This window comes from Callospermophilus lateralis (genome assembly GCF_048772815.1).
Source record: "Callospermophilus lateralis isolate mCalLat2 chromosome 5 unlocalized genomic scaffold, mCalLat2.hap1 SUPER_5_unloc_1, whole genome shotgun sequence".
In the NCBI taxonomy this organism is placed as follows: Eukaryota; Metazoa; Chordata; class Mammalia; order Rodentia; family Sciuridae; genus Callospermophilus; species Callospermophilus lateralis.
Genome location: NW_027510147.1, coordinates 155,347 through 177,548, shown reverse-complemented (window position 1 = coordinate 177,548; position 22,202 = coordinate 155,347). Strand labels below are relative to the sequence as shown.

The window sequence follows — 22,202 nt, the reverse complement described above, 5'->3', positions numbered from 1 at the left end:
TGTTGAAATGTTGTTGAGTCTCACATAGGGCTAGATGTTTTGTGGAGTGACATTCCCTGTTATTTGGCTGAGTTGTGAGAATTTTCTGGCCCCAGGATCTCTGCTCTGTGAGTCTGAAGTGTTTCAATCACTTTTCAGCCTCTCTTGGAGAAAGGGAGAGCCAAAGGTAGCACTAATGTTGGCAACCATTGTATAAACTTAAGATAAATGTTTGACATTCATAGCCCCAATTGTCATTTGTATAGGAATGGAGGGGGTCATCATCTAACATCTGAACCAACAATAAAAACCTGAGCTAGATCAGGCATTAAACAGGGGCATCTACTACATCATCCACCATATTAACAATCACTACACAAGTAGGGTAGGAATTATACAAATTACTTAACTATATCAGAAAGTTGTCAAGTGAAGGGAAAATAAACCATTGAGGCAAGAGAAAATCTAAAATATTTAAAAAGTGAATGGAGGAATACAAGAGAGAAGTAGCAGACAATGACTATAAGGATGGATAAAAAGGTAATAAAAAATGAAAAAAAATAATTTAGAACAGGGAATTTAGCTAATAGTGTAAGAGAGATTAAAGGGGTGCATTAATAAGGACAAAAACCAAGGTACAAACAAACACACAAATGTAAGATCAAAACCACTCAAACCCATGAATAAATTTTACCCAACTAAGTCAATTTAAGTCTACATGATAAATGAGTCAAGAACAAAGCAATTAAGTGAAAGTTAAGACTGTGGCTGCTGTCACTGCCACCACTGCTGCTGCCAGCCCACTAGCACCAACACCCAGAGACCTGCAGTCAGGTGCGGGCAGGTTGATTCCATGCAGCAGCTCCATCTTGGGAGGCGTCAAGGTCTGGGGGAAGAGGGCCCAGGAGGTTTGCTGTGACTGCCATCTTGGGGTGGACCCGCCTTTGCCTGTGGGGATGCAGGTCCCGCTATGGCTGAGGTCGGGCTCGCCCCTCGCTGCCCTTGTTTCTCGAAGGTTACAGGACCGTCCACGTTCACCCGTGCAGGTCCCAACTACCACTGTACCTTGACCCGGTTTCGGTCACCATCTGTCCTGCCCTCAGCACTGTGCTGCACAGGCAAAAAGACAGTCATGTCCTTTTGATCTTTTTGCTGTATAAGTTCTTTGGTCACATTTTAGAATTACAGTTGGGTCAGTTTATAAAACTTTAATGTCCGTGTGTATGGGTTTACTCATCTCATGTATTTTTTCCCTCCCTGGGTGGGGCTGAAGGCCACCGCTCTAGTTCCAGTCTCTGATGCTCACCGAGTGGACCCTCTCTGTGGTTATGGAAGGAGTGGGAGGTGGCCTCATCATACAGCCCCTCCCGTCCCTCCCAGGGCCTGGGGTTTGGGTCTGGAGAGCTCTGGCCTCTCCTGGATCAGCACAGGGAGTCCACAGCAGCTGGCCCGAGTTGCCCCCCTGGGCATGCTCAAGCGCAGCAGCAGGCTCAGGGGCCCTCATGCTCTGGCGAGGTCCCATAATGCTCAAGCAATGGCGTGATCCGGGAGAAAGCGCAATGCAGGACGTGATCTTGCTCTCCTTGCTCCAGAGAGGGTTCCATGGATGCCACCTGGATACTACGGAGGCTCTAGGCCGGGTAAAACGCCTGGGTTCATACCAGCAAAGGTAACAGAAAATAACTTATTAGGGCAACCAAAGAGGCTAGGGATCCCAATTATCTTCTGTGGGGAAGGCCAGCCAACACTCCATCCGCTGGAGTAGCTGAAAACACGCAGAAAAGCCAGGTTTCTACTCCTAATAATGATTACACTGACAGGAAGACGTGTACACCACACATATACAACATTATTCCTTGTCAATAACATTATACTTAAAAAATTGAAAAAAAAAAAAGCAGGAACCCCTGGAGCATGCCTCTGCGACACAAAGGCTATACATGGAGACACAGCTCAGTGCCAGGCCCCACACTGCAAGGTCAGCTCAAGTGGCTGCTCTGAAATGCCCCACCTGGGCTACCACCCAGACAACTGGAATTCAGCCAATGGTGGGCAGGTTTGAAGACTCAGACTGGGAGATCTGGGTAAGAAAAGTAGTGCAGGGAGCCACGGGCAAAGTTCAAGAAGCAGCTCAGCAACAGCCATTGATCTGAATCAGGAGCATTTGCAGGACCTGAAACTGATCAGGGAGCCAGAGCAGACCCTCAAGGGGCTACCCCAGAACAGAGGTCATGGGCATGCCACTCTGTCCACACCACTAACTGCTTCAGTGGATTTAAAGATAACTCAGATGGAGGGTCACACTCAGATGGTGCTAGGAGGGTTGAAGGGCAGAACTTCTGCTATTTACAGCTCCACAGGGCAAAGGGCAGCCAGGAAGGCCATGATGATTGCTCCTGGGGTCTGGAAAGAGGCAGCCAGGGCTGTGGGAAGTGGATTATGCCCCAGCAGGCAAGGTGGCTTCAGCCCAGGGCTGCTAATGTGGTTTCCTGGGCTCTGGAGCAGAGGGCTGTCCCTGGCTGTCTGCTGCCTGGCCCTGGGATGACTAGAGCTGGTGCAGTACCCAGGAGTGTGAAGTCCAGGTGGCAAGAGTGGCCATCGTAAGAGATTCAAGGAAGGGAACTGACAGTGCGTCATTACTATAAAAAACACCAGTGTATACCATAGAGGAATACCACAACACACCTTGAAGTTTCCCTGAAATCAAAAATTCTAAAATCTCCAAGCACTGATGAATGCTGGACAATGGAAATTCTCATAAGTAAGCTGGTCACCCTCTCTGGAACTGTGAGGTTGTCTGGGAGATTCAGGTGTGCTCACATGGGGTGCACACCAGGTTGCTCCCAATACACCTTTTAAAATTAGCCCCAAACTAAAACAGTCACACTTGTCCATTGTTGGTGGGACTGCAGACCAGTACGACTCTCTGGGAAGCAATATAAAAATGCCTCAAAAAAACTGGGATGGACCCACAATAAGACCAGCTTTCCCACTCCAAGGTATTTCCCCAAAAGAACTGAAATCAGCATACTACAGCAATGCAGCCAATTTACAGTAGCCAAATTATGAGATCAACCCAGATGCCCATCAATGCATGAATGGATTAATAAAGTGGTGTATATATACTCAATGGGGTTTTCCTCAGCTGCAAAGAAAAAAAAAATCATGGCATTGGCTGGTAAATGGAAGGAAATGGGGAATATCATGCCAAGTGAAACAGGCCAGATTCAGAAAATCAAGGGTCAAGTTTTTTAAAAGAAAGGAGAAGGGAAGGGTAGCACATTACAGAGACAAGGGGAAGATCAGTCATGCACAAGAAGGGGAGCCAGAGGCAGAACACAGGGCCAGGAAGGGCAGGAAATGTGGAATGGATATTCACTCATTCAGTGAGTATATACACGCATGTTATGTGTGTATACAAATACAGCACAGGGATCCACCTTATGTGTGAGTAAAAAGAACCAATTGAATATAAATAAATAGAAAAGCCAAGTCCAGCAGAGCAGAGGAAGGAAAGTGAGGTAGGAAAGGGGAAAAAGGAGGGCCGGGGAGAGGTGAACTGAAATCAAATTCTATGCATTTCTGATTTTGTTAGGATGAGCCCAGCTACTAAATATAACTATAAAACTCTAAAAAAAATAGTGCCAAACTGAAACCTCCCAAATTGTTGAAAAAAGTAAATAAATTATTACATATTTATGTGGAATTCTACAATGTTAAAAGAGAAGAGTCTTCAGGTACCAACAGAATGTTCATTGACACATTTTACAACTAAAATATTGAGTGAAATTAATCTCTCACAGAGGAATACACATATCCTGAAAATTCTTGAACTACACTTTATTTTAAGGAATGCATAAGTGTTAGTCAGCTTTTGTGCATTGTGACCAAAATACCAGAGAAAAATAACTCAGGGAAGGAAAGTTCATTTGGGGCTCACAGTTTCAGAGGTCTCAGTCCATAGACAGCAGCCTCCATTGCTCTGAGACTGATGTGAGGCAGCACTATTTGGGGGAGAGGCCCAGAGGAGTAAAGCTGCTCAGCTCAGGGGAGGTCAGGAGGCAGAGAGGGGCATGGGCACACACATCCTTGCAGGGCATGCCCAGGGACCATCCATCCCCACTGCTACACCTACCATCACATCAGTCCAGTCAAACTAAGATGGAGGGCTAGGTTACATCTCTCACAATCCAATCATCTTACCTCTGGATATTTCTGCATTAACAGGATCTTTGGGTGACACCTCACATCCCCATGAACAGCATATTTGCTGCATAAAAAAGGGGAAAAATGGGAATATTGAATATATCAACTCAAGAAACACATTCATGAAATAAGTGTTTGATTTACCATAACTTTTTAGAATTGCACATTTTTTCATACTTTTCAGGGTCTATGTCGCTTGTAAAACTAAAAGAAGTCCTTATATTTGTTTATTTCTGGAAATAATCACAAGGTTATCTAATGACAGTGATTGGGCCTGGTCATGAAGTTCTCATTTCTGGTGCCTGAGGGTTTGAACTTCTGCTGCTTGTTTAGGGAGTTTTCTTTTACTGCATGTGTGGGAAGTAAAGGGTGTGTTCCCCTAGTGCCAAGAAACTCAAATCTCAGCACTCTGCTCCTGCCCCCAGCTGCGTGGGGATGGCCATGCTCATGCAGTGGTGGCTCCTCCTGGATGTCTAGGGGGGTGAAGTGCCCTGCCATCACTGAGGGAGAGCCACCTTGTCCACAGCCACCTCCCAGGGAAGGGTCCCGAGTTTCCTACAGCCCCTAGCTATGCCAGATGTGCATCTGAGAATTCACAGGTGGGAGCAACCTGAGGGCTGCCAGAGGTGAAGGAAGCACACCAGATAGTGGCGGCTGAGCAGGGCAGCAGTGAAGCAGGTTTGAAAAAAGGATTAATTAGAGGAAAACTTCTGATGATTTCAACCTTCTTGAGTTTATTCCCCTCTGCTCTCAGCATAAAAACATGGCCAACCTTGTTCATCTTAATGAAAACAAAAAGTAAGAAGAAGATCTCTCTCCCCCTTTTTTTTTCAGTATTTTGAATTAGTTGAAACTTATTAGTTGAAGTCTTCCTTTATATCCTAAATTCAAGAGCATGAAATGTCACCAGGCACATGTTCATGTGTAATCTCAATGAATCGGGAGGCTGAAGTAAGAAGATCTCAGATTCAGGGCCAGCCTCAGCTGCTTAATGAGGTCCTCTCTCAAAATAAAAAGGTGGAGTTTAGCTCAGTGGTAGATCATCCCTGGTTCAATTCCCAGTACAAAGAAAAAAAAAAGAGTGGTCAAAATCTTAATGAGTTAAACTCATTTCAACGCATTCCTTTATTCCATGATTTTTAAATTATAAGTGACTCCATAAAGTCACTTATAATTTTGTAGTGACTAGCAATGAAAGCATTTAATAAATTCCAAAACACTTGTCATTTTTATGTTTATATTTAGAAAAAAATCTGCTTGCAATTTTGATATTTATCTCCAATTTATCTTCATGCTTCTCTGAACATCTTTTTTAATTCTAATTTATTTTGATAGTGATCAGCTCAGTGGTGGATATCCTCTAATATTATATCATTGGACCTCATCTCTTCCACCATCTTCTCCTTCTGTTAGTTGATTAGTTGCCCACAAGATCCAACTGCCTAAAATGTGATCATAAATTCTGACAAACATCCAAAATTTATGTCTTCTCCTGCAAAACTCAGATCTAAAACCTTAGGCACTCAGGTCACTCCCTAGGCACCTGTAAAATACATATATTCTTACTTTCCCAGAAATTCTATTTTGCTCAAATATTTGTCTCTTCATTTATTCACCCATACAAAATGGAGTTGCTGATCCTGCAAGTCACACCTCCTGGGCTTAATATTTGCAATACAGCATGAGGAACACACCTGTAGTCCTGGATCTCTTGGAATGATTCATTTAGCTAGAGAAAAGCATAATACAGACAATATGAAATGTTATTAGTGTTCTGTAGCCAAGAATTGTGCATGACTTTGGTGGAGGCAGGTTCCATTCCCCTAGCTGTGAAGATGGTGATGTTTGCAGAAGAGACTATGAAACTCAGAGCATGGAAAATACACAGGCTCGGGATTGAATGTAGCTTGAATAGCCCACAAGGAGGGAATCTGAGGTACATCATAATCTGAGAATCACTTGGCCTCCACTGTGAACCCAAGCCCAACAGAGGTGCAGCATGCAAAGGGAGGGTGAAGAGTTGAGGTTTCCTCCCGGTCAGGTCCTGGGGGTACTCTTGGGGAGCACCTGCCCTTCTATTGGTGAACGTCTGGTGGAAGCTCCTTCCTGTCTTTCTATGTCAGTGCATAATTGTACTTTCCCACCAAAGTGCACAATGGCTCTAATTTCCCCTCCTCTTCCTAATACTGGCTACCCATGTGCTGTTATTTTCACATCTAACTGTTTAACTCTAGACTAATTTATACACTTCTAGGACAGTGAATCAAAATATGGACAAAGCATTCAGGAAATGCTAGCAATTACTTTTTAAAATAATGTTTCAGGCCAGGTGTGGTGGTACACACCTGTAATCCCAGCTACAGGAGACTGTACAGGAGAATCACAAAGCCAGCCTCAGCCATTAAGCGAGGCCCTAAACAACTTAGTGAGACCTCATCCCAAAATAAAAAATAAAATTGACTGGGGTCAAAGCTCATTGGTTAAGTACCCCTGGATTCAAATGCCAGCACCACAAAATAGGGGGAAAAATTTAATGATGTATGTTAGGTATCTTCAAATTTTGTAATTTTTTTAAAATTATTTTTTATTCTAATTTGTTATATATGACAGCAGAATGCATTACAATTCATATTATACATCTAGAGCACAGTTTTTCATCTTTGGTTGTACACAAAGTAGAGCCACACCATTCATGTCTTCATACATGTACTTAGGGTAATGATGACCATCTCATTCCACCTTCTTTCCTACCTCCATACCCCCTCCACTCTCCTCCCTCCCCTTTGCTCCACCTAGAGTTTGTCTAATCCTCCAGTGCTCCCTCCTAACCCCACTATGAATCAGCCTCTCAATATCAGAGAAAACATTTGTCATTTGGGTTTTGGGGATTGGCTAACTTGATTAAGCATTATCTTCTCTAACTCCATCCAATTACCTGCAAATGCCATGATTTTGTTCTCCTTTAATGCTAAATAGTATTCCATTGAGTATATATACCACATGTTCTTTATCCATTCATCAACTGAAGGGTACCTAGGGTTGGTTCCACAGTTTAGCTATTGTGAATTGTGCTGCTATAAATATTGATGTGGCTGTGTCCCTGTAGTATGCTGTTTTTAAGTCCTTTGGGTATAAACCGAGGAGTGTGATAGCTGGATCAAATGGTGGTTCCATTCCCAGCTTTCCAAGTATTCTCCATACTGCTTTTCATGTTGGCTGCACCAGTTTATAGCCCCACCAGCAGTGTATGAGTGGGCCTTTCCCCCCATATCCTCTCCAACCCTTATTTTTGTTTGTCTTCATAATAGCTGCCATTCTGACCGAAGTTAGATGAAATCTTAGAGTAGTTTTTTTTTTTTTTTTTTTGCATTTTTCTAATTGCTAGAGACGTTGAACATTTTTTTCATATATTTGTTGATTGATTGTATATCATCTTCTGAGAAGTGTCTGTTCAGTTCCTTCACCCATTTGTTGACTGGGTAATTGTTTTTATGTTAAGATTTTTGAGTGCTTTATATATCCTAAGATTAGTGCTCTATCTGATGTGCCTGTGGTAAAGATTTGCTCCCATTTTGTAGGTTCTCTATTCACCTCACTGATTGTTTCTTTTGTTGAGAAGAAGCTTTTTAGTTTGAATCCATCCCATTTATTGATTCTTAGTTTTAATTCTTATTCTATAGGACTCTTATTAAGGAAGTTGGAGCCTAATCTGACATGATTGAGATTTAGGCCTACTTTTTCTTCAAATAAGCACAATGTCTCTGGTTTAATTCCTAGGTCCTTGATCCACTTTGAGTTGAGTTTTGTGCATGGCGAGAGATAGGGGTTTAATTTCATTTTTTTTTTGCATGTGGATTTTCAGTTTTCCCAGCACCATTTGTTGAAGAGGCTATCTTTTCTCCAATGTATGTTTCTGCACCTTTCTCTATTATAAGATAACTGTATTTATGTGGGTTAGTCTCTGTGTCCTCTATTCTGTACCATTGGTCTACAGGTCTATTTTGGTGCCAGTGTAATGATGTTTTTGTTACTATTGCTCTGTAATGCAGTTTAAGGTCTGATATAGTAATGCCTCCTGCTTCACTCTTCTTGCTAAGGATTGTTTTAGTTATTCTGGGTCTCTTATTTTTTCAGATAAATTTCATGGACTTTATTTCTATTTCTATGAGGAATGTCATTGGGATGTTGATTGGAATTGCATTAAATCTGTATAGTGCTTTTGGTGGTATGGTCATTTTAACAATATTAATTCTTCAAAGCAAGAGCAAAATAGATCTTTCCATCTTCTAAAGTCTTCTTCAATTTCTTTCCTTAGTGCTCTGTGGTTTTCACTATAGAGGTCTTTCATCTCTTCTGTTAAATTGATTCCCAGGTATTTTTTTAGTCTATTGTTAATGGGGTAGTTTTCCTCATTTCCCTTTTAGAGGTCCTGACACTGATGTACAGAAATGCCTTTGATTTATGGGTATTGATTTTATATCTGCTACTTTGCTGAATGTATTCATATTTTGTAATTTTTAACATTTTAAAGTTAGTTTTTCTTTTATTACCTATGTAAAATAGTTATCATAACTCATGGTAATGGTGCCACCTATTTTATATGGTTATCATAAGTTTACAACTAACACCCTTACTATTTTGGGAGATTACTAGTGCATATTATTTACTATGGGTGTTAACAGCTAGTAGATAGTACTTACTAAAGGTTGGCTAAGGCGATAAGGTCTAAGAGGGTGAAAACCTACCTCCTGCCCTGATGGTGGAGGGACAGTATTCTGCAGTTAGTGGAGCCAGCCTTGACCCACTGATTTCTCTGGAGGTCCCTGTGTTTCTCATGGAGGTTGTGTTTGCAAGTTCACCTGTTCAATTTGGAAAACTTTTACTTTTCTTTTAATTACAGAGTTTTTCTTTTTGGTTGCATAAATTGATCTCTGGAGACCACTGTTCCATTCAAAGCCCTGCCTCTAGGGAAGCCACCGTGATGAACCTTGGCTTCCCTTCTGCTTTCCAGCTCCAATAACCTGAAGACAAACAAGATCACAGACTTCACGTCAGATCTTCCCAGAGACACATGGAGAAGGCACACCACCCCCAGGCGACTGCACTTACGCACACACACACACATGCACGTGCACACACACACACACACAGAGTTGTAATCTCCATAAATTTGTTTTCTAGAGACTGTCTGAAAAAGGAAATAATCTTTAGAAGCATTCCTACTGTGGACCATACCCAAGTCATGCACTTAAAAGTAAAGAGAACTGGAAGCAATGCCCTTAAGCACTCACAAACTTCTGATACACTGTAGCGGGTGAGTAGATGTTCTTTGTTCCCATTTCCTTTTTATATTCTCTCTATGACTGTGACTCTCTGGCTCTTTTCCATCTGCTCTCACTTATTGAGGAAGCCATGCAGAGTTTTTTGATTGATTAGATGGAGCCCCATTACCTCTCCACCTGTGTTCAGTCTCTGCCAGACCCTGCTGTACATCACGGCACCGAGTGATTGCTCACAGTTAAGCCAGCTCTATGGGGACCACAGGAAGAGCTCTTTCTAGTGACATCCTATAATCAAATGTTGCTTTGCACTTCTCCATCAGCCATTCACATGTCCTCTGTCATGATCACAGGAATGAAACTGATTGAAGTTTTTCTCACCACATCACCTTACTGACAGTGCTTCTTAATTAATTAAAATATTGAATTCAGGTTAATGTATTTGGAAAGATCATTATATAGGATTATAGTACAAACCTCCATTTTAAGCCAAATCCTTTTTCTTCCTCATATCCTGAAATGATAAAGGATATGAGGAAGAGAAATTCCTATAAGAAATTTATCTGCACATCTACTTGCTTTCCAGTGTGCTATAAATATGTAATAATAAAAGTGAATTAAAGAACAAACTAATAAGTATTTGTGTCATACAAGCATCCAAACCTAAAACCTAATTAGATACAAAAGCTTATCTTGTTTGCAGCATGGGCCTTTGTGATAAAATTTTCCACTAGCCTCTAACACACTCATCCATCACTCTATGGGAAAGTAGCAATAAAAATATCCACTTTCCTAAAGTCAGCTTTGTCAAAGCCTGTCAATATCAATTTTTTGTTTGTATTGCAATTTGGGATTTGAAATCATGCCTCATTTCAAACTTCTACTCATAAGAGTGGATAACTTCAGTTGATTACCTTGATAACATAAATATTTCTAAGTGTCAACTTAACACATACAAAACTGTCTGCAACAGGTTCCTGTTTTCTCTGTACTTCTGGCCCTTGATTTCTGATCAACTGCATAATCTTAAGTTCTTGTTGTTACTCATAAGAAAAGCGAAGTCCCAGAGGTTCAACTCCTCTACCCCTCTTCCTGAACATTTGCTTTATCTGTCTGAATTCCAAGATAAGAATAAACAACAGTGATATTTTTAAAAGTTGTATTTTTCGATCTTTTACTTACTTCTGAATGCTCTATTAACATTTAATGCACAATGACATCAGATTCCATGGGGAATTGGCACAAGGCTGACTTTAACTATTTTAGTGGCCAATTTGACAGTGTTGGTTGGTGCAAAGGGGTCATCAACCGATTATGCGATTGTGTATAGTTGTGTTTTTTCAATATTTTTCTTTCTCATTGGTAATAAAATAACTTTACAAGACACTTTGTATCTATGCACTAATGTAGAGTTGGTCGTGATTGCAGCTGTGCCTGTCAGCACTGTAAATGAATATTTGGCCTCTGAGAGGGTGGGCACTACAGTATGTCCATGCAGTTGTCCACAGGTCTTGAGAGCCGCTGGATTCCCCATCACAAGAGGTTCACAGCTTTCCTAAGGAGAGGTGGAAGTTGTCATAAAGTCCTTGAGACTCATTGCTATTAGGAGGGTGTCTCAGTTATGAGCTCTCTTTCTTCCCTGGCTCATCTCAGGGCCTATTTGAACACTGGATAATAATCATTTGCTTTCATTATGATTCCCTCCATAAAAAACAAAAGGGGCTTAATTCATGTAGGTAGGATGAGTGCCTCCAGGGCGATATGCAAGGAACGGCAATGAACCCCTCTTTCCTTCACTACAGGTGGAAGTGGAAGCTGCATGGATGGGAGCAACCTGACCAGGGTCACTGAGTTCATCCTGCTTGGGTTTCAGAATGAGAAACCCGTGAACATTCTTCTTTTCTCTGTGTTCCTGCTCATGTACCTGACATCTCTAGTAGGCAACACTCTGATCATCCTTCTAGTGTGCTGTGACCGTCGCCTGCACTCACCCATGTACTTCTTTGTAGCCAACCTCTCCTTCCTTGAGGTGGCCATCACCTCCACGGTGGTGCCTGAGATGCTGGCCAACACTTTCTCCCTCACCAAAGCCATCTCCTTTGTGGGCTGCCTCACGCAGTCTTTCTTCTACTTCCTCTTGGGGTCCACCGAGTTCTTCCTCCTGGCGGTCATGTCCTTTGATCGGTATGTCGCCATCTGCAACCCACTGAGGTACGCGCTCATCATGAACAGACAGACGTGCGCGGCGCTGCTTCTGGGGTCTTACGTGGGCGCCTTTCTGTCCATCCTGGCGCCATCAGTTTTAACGGCCCCCCTGCCCTTCTGCGGTCCCAACGTGGTGAACCACTTCTTCTGCGACAGCGCCCTGGTGCTGAAGCTGGTCTGCGCGGACACCTCTCTGGCCTAGCTGGCGGACTTCGCCTCCTCGGCGGTGCTGCTCCTGGGCTCCCTGCTCCTGACCGGCGTGTCCTACACCTGCATCATCATCACGGTGCTCAGGATGCCCTCGGCGCAGGGCCGGCACAAGGCCTTCTCCACCTGCGCCTCGCACATCACGGTGGTAACGCTGTACTATGGCAGCTCCATCTTCATCTACGTGCGCCCGCGGAAGGGCGGTGTGATGGACGTGAACAAGTTCGCCACCGTGCTGAACACCATCGTGACGCCCATGCTGAACCCCTTCATATACAGTCTGCGCAACGAGAAAGTGAAAGGCTCGCTCAGAGACGCCCTGGCGAAATGCCCTAGCAGACTAGGGACAACCATGTGCCCAAGGTGACACTTCCACAAAGGTGCCCTCAGGACGGGCTGCAAAAGCATTTGTCTGCACAGAGTTAATTTTCCGTGTGAGGGGTTAATGACCTCTTAATGCCTGTCAGACTCTCCAACAGAGGCTGACAGATGAGAAATAAAACACGTGCTGCATTTGTCAGGCATGCTGTAGGTTGTGACAAAAGAAACCGCAAAGCTACAGCATCTGCATTTGGTGGGTTCCGTTGCTCCTCGTTGCTCTTGGGGATCTAACTGGTTCCTCACTGTGAACTGCGGATGCCCTGCACCTCTCCGATTTTGAAAGTCTGACTCTCCTCTTCTAATAGAAAGAGTGAGTCCTAATAATCTTCCTCGTGTTCCGGTCTTCCCAGCAGCATCTGCTCACTTGCCAGCAAGCTTCTAGGGCACATCTGGAGCACTCTCCTAGAGTTCAATCACGGCTGGCCAGCGGAAGGGGGCTAGAGTTCCCCCAGTATAACGTCTGGAAGTCACCGTTTTATTCCGCTATGTTGTCATGAGAAAAACCTGGGAATATGATTAGTGATAAAGTTAGTGGGCGTGAACTCCCGAAGAAAAGCCTCTCTAGAGCAGCTGGCCAGCTTGCAGATGGGGATGATGGCAGTCAGGAAGCTCCTGGAGGCAGCTCCCTCCCCCTCACTGTCCCCAGATAAGGTGGCTCTCCACATTTCCCGGGGAATTGCATGTCCTGGACCTCCTATATCAAACACTACTTTCCTTTACTTGAGATTGTATTGCATCCTCTATTGCGATCGGTTGGTAAACCTCATTGCCTATGATACAGAATTTACAGAATAGGTCATTCCTGTGGCTGTTTTACTTATATTTCTGTTGCTGGTTGTCTTGGTATGCCTCCATTAGTTGAGGAAAATGGGAGAGATTAAATAATATAATTTAAATCGTTTCTGATTTGTTAATGCAACTGAAACAATTCTTTTTATTTTTATTTATTTATTTGAACTTTTTACTTTTATTTATTTATTTATTTGAACTCAGGGGCACTTGACCACTGACCACATCCCCAGCCCTATTTTGTATTTTATTTAGAGACAGGGTCTCAATGGGTTGCTTAATGCATTGCTGAGGCTGGCTTTGAATGTGCGATCCTCCTGTCTCAGCCTCCTGAGCTGCTGGGATTACAGGTGTGCGCCACCATGCCCTGCAGCATCTGAAACAATTCTTGTACTTGTAAGTTAGATTCATTTGTGAAATATCTTCTTTAAATGCGTACTTTTGTATTACTCACATGTAGGTTTAACAATGTTCTGGGGAGAATTTGAAAGTGTTCAAAAATGTGTTAAAAAGTTCAGAATTTTTTTTTGAAATTTTCCCTTTTCCTGAAACTTTCAAATAAAACTCAAAAGCATGCCAAAGTAAGATCACCATATAAGTTTTTCAAGATTAAAGATAAGTTCAACTATTTGTCAACAGGATAACAAAATTGTATAGATGAAAAATATCTAGAATACCTTATTCTAACTTCTTACATGGTGGAGATAAGAAGGGAGGTCTGAGGCCACAGAGTAAGCAAGGCAGGGGCTGCATGGAGCTCAGAGATTCAGTTATTATTTCTCGAGCTTAATATGTATTTTTATCCTGTTAAGTGCAAGGTTACTCATAGAGTTAATGAGAGCCAGTGTAGACAACCTAGGTAAATATGAAAAAAACATGGGGAAGAGAGATAAACAATAACACAAGACAATAAATGGTTTATTTGTCAATAACCTTACCACATTTTTGCACATAGACTCACATGAAGGTTCTAAATTAATATTTATATATATATATATATCATTTTTATACAAAAACTGATCCATACATGATCCATTCATGATAACTTTACTAAGGCAAAATGCACACAACGTAAAATCTGTGTTTTCCCTGTTGCAGGGCACAGTTCAGTGGCCTTAGGTGCATTCATCTGTGGGCAGCTGTCCCCATGTTCCCTATCCAGAGATATGCATCCTCTCAAAATGAAACTCCACGCCCCCTGGGACAGAGAGTCCTCAGCCCTTGCACCACTTGCCTCAGGGGATTTGTGCTCCTCCAGGCTCCTCCTGTAAAGATGCCTGTCCTCTTGCATCCAGGTCAGGTTATGTAGAATTTCATTTCTTTTACAAGGCTAACTAATCTCTCTCTCTCTCTCTCTCTCTCTCTCTCTCTCTCTCTCTCTCACACACACACACACACACACACACACACACACACACTCCTTTGCTATCCTGCTCTCTGCCAATGGACTTAGATTCCCATGGTCCTTTTACCATTTGGTTAAAAGCAATAATGGTTCTATAGCCATTGGTTTACAAATATCTGTTTGATTTCAATTCCTTTAGGTATATACCAGTAGTTAAAATGACATGCCATTAGGTAATTCTATGTTTAATCTTCTAAAATTGATAGATATTTACATTTAAGTTTTGAGGACCTTCATACTGTCATCACTAGCAATGCTCAGGGGCTTTAATTTATCCACATCCTGTGAACACTTGTTATTTTACAGTTTGGGGGCCTTTTGAATAACTGGCATCCATTTGGATATGAAGTGGTGTCTCATTGAGCTTTTGATTTGCATTCCCTCAATAATGAGTGATGTGGAATAGGTTTTGATATGTCTATTGGCCATTTGTATATCTTCTTGGGAGAAAGTCTGTTCAAGTCTTTTGCCCATTGTTGACTTGGATAGCTATTCTTAGGTTGACTTTTTTTCTTTATTGTTGAGCTTTGCAGGTTCCTTACATTTTCTTAATATGACTTCCTTACCAGACATATGATTTGCAATAATTATTTCCACTCCATGAATTGCCTTTTCACCATGCTGATTGTGTCTGTTGATGCACAGTTTTTAATTTGGTGAAACACAATTTACTTCCTTTGTTCCTTGTGTTGCCTGCTATTTTGATCTTATCAAGAAATCCTTGCCAAATCAATGTCATAAAGCATTTCCCCTAGGATTTTAACGAGTTTCATAGTTATACATGTGGAAGCTAAAAAAGTTGATTTCTTAAAGGAGAAAACAGAGTAGTGTTCATAGAGGACGGGTAGAGTGTATGTGTTCCTGGGTTCCTAGTGTGGTCAATGGTTACTCTGCTACTTTAGTGGGGGTTGGGAGTGGGGGGTAAAGACGTGGTGTCAAAGCATCACAGGAACACTGGGAGCTGTTGAGAGCTGGCAGGTGACAATCTCAGTTGACCTCCAGGCCAGCTCATTTATTTTTGGAATGCATATAGCTGTTATAGGGTTCAGGTAGGGCATGCCCACCAATCACACATAAGCACCTTAACATCTATAAACCAATCATCTTATGACTAATGTAACCGCACTATGAGGAAGCCTAAATCTTGCTGTCATGATGGAAGGCAGTCTGGAAGGGTCTTTGACCCTACGGGAGGGGGGCTATGAGTTGGGGGGTTACATTCCCTGAAGCACTTGACTGCTTGGTTTCCTGACCTGGTAGTCTGGTAGCTTGACAATGCTGACCACAAGTGCTGAGGATGTGGATTCACAGACGGCTGGCTAGAGCAGGGCGCCCCATCCTGCTGGTGTTCCTGTCAGGTCTGTACTAGCTAGCATAGGTTTTCCTAGCACTCTGAGCTGCTTGTAGCTGCTAGCTGTGAACCGAAGGTTACTCCAACAGAGAGCAGGGAGGAAAGTGGGGGCTAGGATAATGGGAACCAAAATAGTTAGAAGGAATAAGTTCTAGCGTTCTATACTACTTCTCTATACTACTTAATAAATAACAACTTATTTATTAAGTATTTTTAAATGAACTAGAAGAGAATAGTTCAAAGATTATCAATACAAAGAAAGGATAAACATTTAAGGATAAGAGGCTAATTACCCTGATCTATTACTCATTGTACACAAGTAGTGAAATATCACAGTGTATCCCATAAATATGTACAATTAAAAATAAAATATTCTTTTTGGAAAAGAAGAGTTTCTAGTTTTAGCTTGTGGTGAAAACAATCACACATGTCTTGCTCCTGATGGTAATGGAAGAGGTTTCTGTCTTGCACCATTGAGTAATATGTTGACTATGGATTTTCACACAAGTTCCTTGTTAAAAGTTGAGGAAATTTCCTTATATCCCAAGTTTTTTGAGTGTTTTCATCATGACAATGCACTGAGCATTGTGAAATGCACTCTTACATAGGTGCCAGCACCAGGGCCCGGAGCCTTTTCTTGATGTTTTTAATGTCCTATTTGGTGCAGAGCTTGACATCACTGTCCTAATTGTTGGGCAGGCTCCTCTCTTCCAAGTAATTTTCGCTTTCAGTGACATATTAACTACAGCCCATGCTATTCTGTGAGGCTAGCAGGCTTCCTTCCAGCAGAAAAGAGCCTCATTTCCTGGGTGTTTCGCCTAGTCCTGTTTACTTTCTTTCTGGAGGCTCTGAGTTATTCCCTTGGCTGTCGCATCCCATGACCACTGTGTGGCCATTTGCAGCCTCTTTCAATACCCTGCGAAGAAGATCAGTTCATTCTACCCACCTCCTCGTCCCCTCTGGGGTGGGTGGCTCTCTCCTCACCCTTCCATTTATCATCTTCAAGGCAGGGCTGCTGCTCTGTGGTCCAAGTTGACAGATCACTCTCTCTGTGGAAGCGCTGCTCCTCCTCTGGACTTGGGTGGACACTGGTGCCATGAACCCCTGGGCTTCCTCAGCCCCTTGTCCCTCTCAGCAGGTCCTGGCACTCACAGAGGTTCCTAGGTCCACACCATCTCCACCATTCTGCAGGGGCCCAGGGCAGCCCATGGAAGCAGCACCTCTCTCTGCTCAGTGGTCTCTGTGGCTTTGGGACCCCCAGCTTTGCCTGAGTCATCCCCTCTCAGATGAGCAGCCTGTCATGGACAGGAAGCTCCAGGGTCATGGCACCTCTCCCAAATCCCTTCACCTTCAGCCTATGCAATGAAACCACGAAAGACCCACTGGAGGACACTTGGCTGAGGCCAGACATCCTCCAGGGATGAGGCTAAGTGACAAGATCTTTGGGAGTGGACCTCAAAGTACAAGACCCTCAGCCCCACAGAGAGCAAGTTAAGGATCTGTCACTACAGCTGGGAGAGGGTGGCTGTGTTTTGTTCCCTTCGTCTACACTCACAGTCACATGGTGAGATTGTGTTTGTATATGAATTACTTTAAGATGACTAAAGATTAAAAAGCACTTTGATGGTCACAGGGACACTACAGAACTGCACATCATAGATCATCAATGTGTGGGGATAGCACGCTCTCCAAGATGGTCACAGTGATAGTTTGCAGTCACATTGCCTCCTGTTGAGTGTGGTGGTTTACTGAGTTGACATTATGCAGAAAAAAGAAGCACTCAGGTATTCAGGAAGGAATAACTCATGCTGCACACACACACACACACACACACACACAGAGGACACAGTCGAGGGTTCACTTAAAACAGAATATGAACTCCCCACGTCCCTTAGGATCATCTGAGACACACCCACCTGCTGCTTCAGCTTGACCACTATCCAGTGTGCCCTGCACTTCTTTCTTCCATCGCCCCAGCCCAGAAGAGCAAGCTCATGGATGGGGGGGTTGGAGGTGGGGGGTGCACTCTCCACTCTGCCCTCCAGTAATCCTTCCTCACCTATGGCATCCTCCATTTCTCCAGGTATCCCTCACCTGTCGCAACATTACGAAGTCTTTGCTTGACTTTGATCAAGGCCGATACTTTGGCTATTCTTTATTTTACCCAGCTGTAAGTCATAGTGCTTATCACTGCATGGTAATGTGTTGTGATGAACACATGGACAGGTAAGGTGTCTTTGCCCCTTCAGATATAAGTTTCATGAGCATCTTGTATATAATCGGAACTTTGCCCTTGTTCCCTCTAATTTTGTCTGGAGATAATTTGATGCCATGAAACCACTTAGTCTGAAATCTGATGTGACAACAAATGATATACATAGGCCTATGCCAAGCAAGGCCTATGCTAAGATCAGATGTTTCTGTTTGCCTATAGATAGGTTCCATCTTGCAAGCTCTCCTAATGAGAAAAACAGCAGAAATGTGGGAAATGTCAATTCAGACAAGTTTTGCCAGAATCTTACCTTTGAAGGACTTAATATAAAAGATACCTCTACTACTGTTGGCTCCCTAATTAATGGTTTTGATCAGCAGATTTCAGAAAAAACTCAGGAACAACAATGTGAACTAAAGAGCTTAACTGGCATGAGTGCAGTGATTGTGCCAAGTGTACTCCAGGAAAAAGTGACAATGAGCATCAATGATAGTGGTGACCATTCCAATGGTGCCACACAGCCCAACACGCCAGCCAGTTCAGCAAGAGAAGCACCAGTGAGACTGTCCTCTCATTCTCACCGTCTTGCTCCTGCAAGAGCACCCAGAACACTGCAGCCCCATCTCGGGACAACATTTTACAAACCACTTATCCTGACCAGCAAAGTCAGGGGGACTGAGGAGAGACCAGCTTCACCTTCAGCAACAGTGCCTCCTAGCACAGCTGTTACTCCCCTGAGTCATGTGGAGAAATCTGTTCCAGAGGCAGACAGCACATCAGCTTATGCTTTGAAACCAGCTGCTGAGCCTGAAGAGAACTGTGAGGAGGTTGGCCTGCCTGACATGAATCCAATGTGCCAGGGACTCAGGCTAAAACAAATGGAAGAGTTACAAGACCTTGAATTTGAAATGCCACAGTTTGTGTAGGTTGTCAAAATTCAGTTTTTCTTTTTGTTGTTTTGTTTTTATGTATTGTGTTTATTTTATGAAAGAATGTTGTAACAGAATCACTATTGTATAGTATTGCCAAAGTGTATATTTTGCCTTTTGGCCTTGTATTGTGTTTGCTAGTCATATAGAATGATAGTGTTTTAGTCATATAGAATAATAGTGCCTCACTGGTATTGTCTTTAAATTCTGTGTTTTTGAAGTTATGCATAAAATAAGTATTATAATTTTAAGTTTAAAATAATTTTCTCTCTAAAATGATTTATGTAAATTCATCTTTAATGTATAATATTGTTCTCAACAAATAGGGGCAGTAGGGAAAAATGAGCTTTATTTTGGAGCAAACGTGGTGCTGACTCATAAAATGCTTCTGAATGCAAGTGCCTGAAAAATCTTGATTGGGTATGAATATATTTTTTTCCCACATAATGTTCTAGTGCATCTTTGACCACTTGTGTTGTTATAGCATGTATGGAAGCATTGGCAATTCACTTAACTTTTTTAATATTTACATAGTGGCCTAAAAGCTTGTGAATCTGTGTTTACTAGAATTCTACTTGTCAGTTTTTACATATGGTAATTAATACAATTATAGAAAGAAAAGGCACTTCAATACTAAAATGTTTGAGACATTGGCAGAGACAACACAGACGAACAGAGTTGAGGGATCTTGAGTGTGAGAGACCTGAAACCTCACTGCTGTCAGCTGCGCCCTGTTGCTGGATTGCCTGCGACTTCTGGCTGTCTGCTGATGAGAGCAAGTGGCCAACAGCTAGGGCAAGATGAAGCTCTCTCTAGTGGCTGCGGTTCTTCTGCTGCTCTGTGCAGCACGGCTGAGGAGGATGACAAGAAAAGGACATGGGTACCGTGGTCGTTATCGACCTGGGGACCACTTACTCCTGCTTCGGGGTGTTCAAGAATGGCCACTGGAGATCATCTACAATGATCAGGGCAAGTGCATCAGGCCGTATTATGTGGCCTTCACCCCTGAAGAAGAACATCCGATCCTCGATACAGTCAAGAATCAGCTCACCTCCAATCCTGAGAACACGGTCTTCGACACCCAGCGGCTCATTGGCAGCACTGGGAATGACCCTTCTTTGTAGCAAGACATCAAGTTCTTGCCTTTCAAAGTGTTGGAAGAGAAACCTAAACATAAACCATACATTCAGGTTGATATTGGAGGTGGGCAAACTAAGACATTTGCTCCAGAAGAAATCTCTGCTATGATTCTCACTAAAATGAAAGAGACTGCTGAAGCTTATTTGAGAAAGAAGGTTACCTTTGTAGTTGTTACTGTATCAGCCTTTTTTAATGATGCCACTGGCAAGCAACCAAAGATGCTGGAACTATTGCTGGCATGAATGTTATGAGGATCATCAATGAGCCTACAGCAGCTGCTATTGCTTATGGTCTGGATAAGAGGGAGGGAGAGAAGAACATTTTGGTGTTTGATCTGGGTGGTGGAAACTTCTATGTGTCTCTTCTCCCCATTGACAATTTGATGTCTTTGAAGTCATGGCCACCAATAGAGATACTCATCCGAGTGGAGAAGACTTTGACCAGCGTGTTAATCAGGCTGTACAAAAAGAAGACTGGCAAAGATGTTAGGAAAGAAAACAGAGCTGTGCAGAAACTCCAGCATGAAGTAGAAAAGGCCAAGTGGGCCCTGCCTGCTCAACATTAAGCAAGAATTAAAATCAAGTCCTTCTATGAAGAAGACTTTTCTGAAACCCTGACTCAGGAAAAATTTGAAGAGAAAACATGGACCTGTTCTGGTCTACCATGAAGCCTGTTCAGAAAGTACTGGAGGATTCTGACTTGAAGAAGTCTGATATTGATGAGATTGTTCTTGTTGGTGGCTTTACTCAAATTGCAAAGATTCAACAACTTGTTAAAGAGTTCTTCAATGGCAAAGATCCATACTGTGGCATAAACCCAGATGAGGCTGTTGCATATGGTGACACTGTCCAAGCTGGTGTACTCTCTGATGATCAAGATACAGGTGACCTAGTACTGCTTGATGTATGTCCCCTGATGCTTGGTATTGAAACTGTGGGAGGTGTCATGACCAAACTGATATCAAGGAACACTGTGGTACCCACCAAGAAGTCTCAGATCTTTTCTACAGCTTCTGATAATCAACCTACTGTTGTAATCAAGGTCTATGAAGGTAAAGGACCCCTGAAAAAAGACAACCACCTTCTGGGTACATTTGATCTCACTGGAATTCCTCCTATGGGATCCCCCAGATTGAAGTCACTTTTGAGATAGATGTGAATGTTATTTTTTTTTGGCTACAGCTGAAGACAAAAGTAAAGAGAATAAAAATAAGATTACAATTATCAATGACCAAAATTGCCTGACACCTGAAGAAATTGAAAAGATGGTTAATGATGTTGAGAAGTTTGCTGAGGAAGACAAAAGATGCAAGGAGTGCCTTGGTACTAGGAATGACTTGGAAAGCTACACCTACTCTCTAAAGTATCAGATTGGAGATAAAGAAAAGTTGGGAGGCAAACTTTCCTCTGAAAATAAGGAGACCATGGAAAAAGCTGTAGAGGAAAAGATTGAATGGCTGGAAAGCCACCAAAAAGCTGACATTGAAGACTTCAAAACTAAAAAGGAACTAGAAGAAATTGTTCAGCCAATTATCAGCAAATTCTATGGAAGTGTAGGCCCTCCCCCAACTGGTAAGAGGATACAGCAGAAAGAGATGAGTTAAAGACACTGATCTGCTAGTGCTGTAATATTGTAAATACTGGACTCAGAACTTTCCTTAGGAGAAAACCAAGAGAACTTAAGTCTCGAATGTAATTGGAATCTTCACCTCAGAGTGGAGTTGAAAATGCCATAGCCCAAGTGGCTGTTTACTGCTTTCCATGAGCAATTGCTCACATGTTTTGGGGAAGAGAGAGAGGAGGAATTGGCTATCTTAAAAAACTGGATATAAAAATGTGGGTCAGGATGTGTGTTCACCTCAGAAATGTTCTATTTAATGATTGGGTCATGCACATCTGGTGTAGGAACTTTTCTCTACCATAAGTGACACAAATAAATGTTTGTTATTTAACAAAAAAAATACTAAAAGTTTGGACTGTCATAAAATAAAAATTTGTACAGATAAAGCTAAGGGATAAATCACTATCAGAAGCATTAAAACCATCTAAAGCCAAATAACTAAACTATGTAATTTAAATTATAATATATTTATATATTATATATTATGTATTATATATTA

General features: G+C 42.4%; 1 pseudogene; it reads left to right on the top strand.

Annotated features, from left to right (window-relative positions):
- Nucleotides 1–19,743: 19,743 nt before the first annotated feature.
- LOC143400294 (endoplasmic reticulum chaperone BiP pseudogene) lies at nt 19,744–21,703 on the top strand (annotated as a pseudogene).
- The last annotated feature ends 499 nt before the right edge of the window (nt 21,704–22,202 follow it).